We start from the raw sequence: 7,408 nt of genomic DNA on the forward strand, positions 1-7,408 counted from the left end.
CATGTCAGAAATAAAGAAAATTCGTATTTTATTCCGTATTTCATAAACACGAGAATCTCATGATCGTTTGTTAATTTTAAATCTTGAGTCGTTACAGATTTTATCTTGTTTAAAGGCATGGCATGGGTGATGTATCTAATACATACATGCATCATTAATCTAATTAAAACATGCATTTTCTACTCTACACATACTATTTATACATCATATGAAAAGTGCGTAAAGTAAACGTGCAATAGTTATGGCCCAATCCTGTGTGATCTTTTCAGGCTAATGAAAAGATCAAGGTCAGTCTATGGTGTAAAAATAACTATTACATATGTCTTCTCTATTGCTTCCATTATCTCCTTGGCCTCCATAGGATGCATCCTCTTTCCCTTGTCCTTCTTGGATGTTACATTAAGAATTATACTAATGAACTTACAAAAGAACTCGAGTTACATTCGAGATAAAACAACTACAAATAGAAAACGATATGCAAGTCATATTTATTACAAACCAAAAGAATAAACCATTACAACTAAGGTCTTAAGGCCATAACTATGCACCATGCTCAAGTAACCATTAAAGAACATGATAGATCATATAAAGATGACATACTATTTATCACTTATCATGATCCAATCAAGAATAATAAATAAGTAAAGCATATGTCATAAGCACAAATTAAAAATGAAACCCTAAGCACGCGGATCGACCTCCGCGGTGAGGTCGCTGGGGGGGTTCGGGGGGGAGGCAGCGAGCCCCCCTCGATGGCGGAAATTTTTGCAAAATTAAGTATCAGAATACTAGAAAAACATGTATCAGAATACTATTCTAGAAGCATGTATCAGTATACACATGATCCATATCCCAGTTACCAAAAACATGTATCAGTATACATATCTTAAGAGATCGCATACATATGAGTTATGGCAGATCTTAAACATACTAGTATCATCATATAGATCATTAACATATTCATCATATCATTCATATAACATAACTGTTATCATGGCAGACTCATTTAACATAACTGTTATCATGTCAGACTCATCACACATGCATACTTGTAAAAATACAGTAAACACGTAACCAAATCAGCCCCTTATACACGTAGCTCTGATACCATTGTTGGGTTTCGAAGGCATAAAATGCAGCGGATAAACGTAAATAAAACAAAAATTTCGAAACCCAAAAACAGGATCCATGTATAATTATGGGCAGATTATGGAGATAACGAATCATACCTTTCAAGAGCTTAACTTTCACGAACTCAACGGAGATCCTAACTATCACGCTTTGTATCTACCTCTCGGAGAAACACCTCTATGGTATCCACACGAGCACCTTTAAGAACGTCTCACGAACTTGACTACGGAATGGATGTACTAGCCTCCTTCTTGACGGTCTGAATTGCCTCTGCCTCTCTTTGTTGCTAGAGTTTTCTCAAAAATGTACAAGCCTCTTTAACCTATCATTATGTATTTATAATGGCTGATTAAAAAGGCCCATAACAGCAAAGCCCAACCCTAGTAGGTATTGGATTAAATAATAAAAATGAATTTATATTATTTAATTAATAACTAAGTCATACTTAATTATTACGGGCAAAAAATATTCCTTTTAATTCGAATTTATATTATCTCAATTAAGTCTTACTTAATTATAATAAAATTCAAATAATCATCAATTAATTTAAATCCATAATTTAAATTAACTATTCCATTAAGTGCTCTATTTGTGCGACCCTATAGGCTATTATTTAATTGGCAATAATTTTATTCACTAATAAAATTATAAACAATGAGCGGTATCTAGTAATACATCATTGTTACCCAATTAAACAATAATTAAATCGTGATTAGATAAAACCTTTCATGATTAATGTTTTTCGTGTAATATAATCCCTTTAACCATACATATTATAGATTAAACTCGAGGCATGTATTTAGTCATCCTCTTCAACATTTAATCCGGGTTTACTTGATCCATGAGTAGATTATCGAGACAAATCATTATTTGAGCATGGTCATGCTTTTATAATCTCACTCAATCAAAAGGCCAATAATATCTCTCCTAATTATAGGAGGGTTAAATCCTTTATCTATCATTCATATTTCTCATACGACTCATGATATACCCGATGTCCACTTTTATCATCACCCGATCAAAAGTAACTTTTAATGTAGTCAAAGTATATTAATCCTCGTATAGAAATATAATGATTTCAAGTCAAAGGATCGTTACACCATTATCACTGTGAGTCTTTCTTATGACTTTATTAAACATGAAGAATCTCACTGTGGGTCTGTCCAGTACCATGTACTCTCACATGTACCTATGTATTGACTTTAGTATCCCCATACTTATAACCAATGAGATGTGGTTATCTTGTCAAACAACATACTAGTCTATCTATGTATTATTATTGTCCTATATAATAATACTCGACTAGGGACCTTTAAGAATATGATATATTATATAATCTCAAGTTTAAGTCATGTACTTAAACTATACAATTTGTATCATGATTCTAAGGACATTTATTATGCTAACAAAATATCGCAATAATTAAGGTCATAATAAATACATTTATTGAATGATCAACTGACATAAAGATTATAAAAGAATAATGTATTGCCTCTAGGGCACCTACACTAACAGTAACGGCGCTTCGCAACCGAACCATTACCCCTCGCCTTACTTTGAAACCTTGGTTAAGGACCTTAAATGACTAATTGGGGTATGAAACAATTATGTAAAGTGGATTAGGCAGTTGGTAAGGTGCTCGCGAAAGAATCGCCTTAAAACTCTTAATGGTTAATTTATTAAAAATGGTGGAGTTGAGGGTACTCGAGCGACTTAAGAGAATCGTTGAGCGCAAAGCGAGCGTTAGAGTCTAATTGGTTAAAGTATAGATTCATAAGCGACTTTGGTTTAATTCCAACTTATATGTTGTTTATAGGTTACCAGACTCATCCCAGGACTTTTACCACCCCCAGTCGCTCAGGCAAGTTTTCTACCCGTTATACTGTTGTTGTGATGTATATATGTATATGCATTATCTTGTGATAAGTGCATGAATGTTATTAGCAAATCTTGCGATATATTGGAGCATGCTGATATGGTATATATGCATGTCTGTTTCGTAATCTTGATATCTAATTGTTGATTCAAATGCTTATAAGTTGCATAATACCTATGCTAGAGATAAGCAGTAGTTGCGTATACCCTTAGTATAGGGGACCCAAAGGTGAACATATTTCTAAACCGGGAGTCGATGTTCCCGAGTATATTATATATATATATATATTTATATATATATATAAATATAGTTTTCAAAACTATTAATCGAATAAGGTTTATTCGATAACTTTATTTTTATTAATGAATATTACTTGGAATATTCATTCGAGGACTTATGACTCTGTTTATTCTATTTAATGAATATTACTTTGAATATTCATTCGAGGATTTATGACTTTATCTATTCTATTTAATGAATATTATTTTAAATATTCATTCGAGGACTTATGACTCTGATTATTTACTAAATAATATTCTTTATTTTATTAAAGAATAATGTTTCGATAATCAAACTTATTTTCAATTATTCAAATAAAGATAGTACTTTCGTATAAGTATATCTTTGGTTATTTAATATTCATTTCAAGTATGAGTTTTAAAACTTCTACTTCAAATTATTTATATAGAGATTATCCTTATGGTAATATTATTTAAATAATAATATTCATATATTTTCTAATATATCGGTATTGATTTATTTCATTAAATCAACATTACTCCAAACATTCTTAAAAATATTTTCGAGTCTTCAAAATGATTTTAAAAGTTAGAGAGGATCCCAAAACTCATTTTTATATTTAAGATCTTCCTTCAAAGGGGATTTAAATACTCGCTCAAAACCTGAGGGGTCCGACTCTGTGGTGTATTTTATATTCGCAACAAGGTTGCTGTTTTGATAAATGAATTGATTACTTACCCAACGTTCGGGAAGTAAGTCCATCTATTGAGTCGGCATAAGCAACATGGGCTCTGTGGGCATCCATGAAAGTGTAAGTGGCTCAGTGGGAGTCCATCAAATGTGTAAGTTGCTGAGTGGCAGTCCAGCATAAGGTCCTATTGCGGCCAGGGTGATGACCAGTGGGGAATTCATCATCCTACTAGTAGAAAAGGTTACTTATTGGTATCTTTGCCTGATCAGCAAGATATCAGGTTTATGCCAAGGTTTTCTCCTTTCCAAATTCATTGGATATTGCAACTCTGTTTATAATTTTCATAACAAAGGTTTTCAAGGAGTGTATGAAATGTATATATATAGGTGTATATATATATCGGGACTTAATGAAGTATCTCGTAACTTGATTATTTATAATGATATTCAAAGATTGAATCTGTTCAAATCTTGTCTTGTAGTCTCATCTATGTGATGAACTTTTGAAACTAATTATAACTTGAACGGTGGTAGTTCAAGTAGTATTCGGAAAAGATATAAGTATATTGGAGTATCTTGTAACTTCATCTTTTCAACTTATATCTGGTTAATGATTATCTTATGCATGGCAAAGATTTTCACAAAAACGTTGAGACAAGGTTAGATATATGAGATCACCTTGCAACGATATTTTTATATAGTTATAAACTGGAACTCTGTGTATATTATACATAGAAGAGGACTTCCAAGATTTTGAAAAGTATATATATACATATATACTATATATTTTGTGACTTGGTCGCGTTAAGATATCAAACTTGGTTCATTTCTTCTTGACCAAGACTTTCATGAGTACTATGAGAATGCTCATGTATTGTTAATTATTATACATATTATTTCGGTGGGCTTGTTGCTCACCCTTGCTTTCTTCTTTCATCACACAACAACAGATAGACAAGATGAACAGGATCAAGCTCCCAATTCGCGAGCAGATAGGAAACGTTCCGCAGTTTCCTGTAGGCGTTGATGCCGTGTAGCTGAGGTAGGATCTACCAATAGGCTAGGCTTTCAACTTTTGATGTACCAGACTTATGTATATTTATGAATTGTAATAATGGCAAAGAATATGTAAATTATTCAGAAACCCTTTTTAAGGTGAAATGGTTTATAATTGTGGAATAAAATGACTTGTGTTATTTTTGGTATTCATCTCTGAGACTATAACTTGTGGTGTGTGTGTGTGTATATTGTGGGGTCACAGTACGCAGTAGTTGGTTGACTGTTAAGATTAAGTATTGATAAGGGAAATGGAACTCGTGACAACCTGGATCCCCGACCCCGGATTTGGGGGTGTTACAACAGGTAAAGGATGTCCTCTGAACTTTGTTTGGCCAACAACGAGGCTTTACCCATGTACTCCTTCAATTGTTCAAAGGCCTCTTGGCTTTCAGCAGTCCATTCAAAATTTGCTCACAAATTGAGCTGATTCTCTAGAAATAAGACACTGCTCAGTTTTATGTGCCCCTGCACGAAGCTCACAAACACTTGTGATTTTATTAACTCCATAATTAGCCAAACAGTCCACTTTCATCGTCAAAGCTTGAAGTTGAGCAGCTATAGCAGTAGTTGTATCCACTTCCAGAATTCCTGCGACCTTGCCTTGCAACATTCTTTGCATAGGATTCTGGAATTCATTAGCTGCCATGAGCTCAATCAACTCATAAGCTTCATTATAGCTTTTGGCCCATAAGGCTCCACCAGATGCTGCATCGAGCATAGGTCTAGACTGAGCACCCAAACCATTATAGAAACAGTTTATAATCATCCAATCAGGCATTCCATGGTGTGGATACTTCCTTAGCATCTCGTTATATCGATCTCAAGCTTCACACAGAGATTCTCCAGTTTGATGTGCAAACTGAGTAAGAGCATTCCTGAATGCAGCAGTCTTCGCCATAGGAAAGAATTTAGTGAGAAACTTTTGAGCAAGATCCTCCCATTTGGTGATAGACCCTGGTGGTAGAGAATGTAACCAACACTTTACCTTATCCCTCAGAGAAAATGGAAAGAGTCGCAACTTGATAGCATCTTCAGTCACCCCATTGAACTTGAAAGTGTCGCAGATCTCGATGAAATCCCTGATGTGCATGTTGGGGTCTTCTGTAGGAGAACCTCCAAACTGAACTGAGTTCTGTATCATCTGAATCGTGCTTGACTTGATCTCAAAAGTGTTAGCCGAGATCGCTGGTCTGATGATGCTCGACTGAATATCATTGATCTTAGGCTGAGAATAGTCCATCAGAGCCTTAAGAATTTCTTCTTGATCTCCCATCACTACTAAAGATGGTTCCTTGACTTTCTCTTTTTCTTCTACTTTCTCTTCGTCCTAAAAAACTTCCCTTCGAATTACTACAGCTTCCTCATCGGCTTGATCCAGAGTTCTTTTATGAGCCCGCGAACGCGTATGCATACACGCTCGCTAGAGTACCTGAAACACGATAAGGAAAAGAGTAGGTAAGTAACAATGTCTGAGTCAATGAACTTTAACGATCACTGATGAAAAACACATAAACAAAAAGTTAACACCGAGTCCCCGACAGCGGCGCCAGAAACTTGTTAGTCGATAAGCACGCGCTAATAATTCACGCAAGTATACGTGATCGCAAGTAATATAGAATTAATCCTAGTTTGTTCCCATAGAGACTGGTTAAATTAACTATGTAATTTATGCACTTATACAACAATGATATGACTATTATTCAATGCTAAGACGAATAACAATTTGGGTTTGTGATTATAACTACGATTAACTATTGAGAATTATACTAGAGAACATTAACTAAGAGATTAAAGAAAGTTGAATAATATATGACACAAACATGGGATTCTAACTTCATTAAATACTTCATTCAATAGCCTTATTGTTCTTAACCTTAGCATGTAATGGTGATGACACTAATCATACAACACGAAACTGCTAAATGCCAACTTTCATTGCATGAATAACATACTGTCAGACATCCACAAAAGAGATATTAGTTTAACATACACCAATAATATTTAGACCCTATATGTCTATAGAATTTGACAACATAATGGTTTAATGCACAAGTTATCTATCGTGATTACATAGGTTAAGTAAGATGGTTAAAATTACCTACGAATCATGCATAATAATAATACATGAACCTATGCTAGCATGGCAAGTTCTAAATCCTTAAATTCACTGTCGCTTCATTAAGAATTAACACGCTATCTTATAAGTTCGCGACGCTCATAAGACGAATAAGCACAACCAATACTAGGTTATCATACAATCACCACACACTAAGGCATCAAAACAAATCAACTAAATAAATCCATAAATAAATCCGCTAGAATCCTACGATAACGATTAGCCCATAACCGGACTCATCATCAACGTGGGTTCCGATGAAAACATGGTATAATAAACGTAGTCTTTATACTGAA

The 7,408-nt window shown here is 34.2% G+C and overlaps 1 non-coding gene across 1 annotated transcript; it reads left to right on the forward strand.

The window, feature by feature from the left end:
* The first annotated feature begins 5,772 nt into the window (after positions 1–5,772).
* Positions 5,773–5,879, forward strand: LOC141722050 (small nucleolar RNA R71). The gene has a single exon (XR_012575084.1). It is a non-coding gene; the product is annotated as a small nucleolar RNA R71 (small nucleolar RNA).
* Positions 5,880–7,408: the final 1,529 nt, after the last annotated feature.

The sequence above is a fragment of the Apium graveolens genome, chromosome 4, assembly GCF_009905375.1.
Source record: "Apium graveolens cultivar Ventura chromosome 4, ASM990537v1, whole genome shotgun sequence".
NCBI lineage: Eukaryota > Viridiplantae > Streptophyta > Magnoliopsida > Apiales > Apiaceae > Apium > Apium graveolens.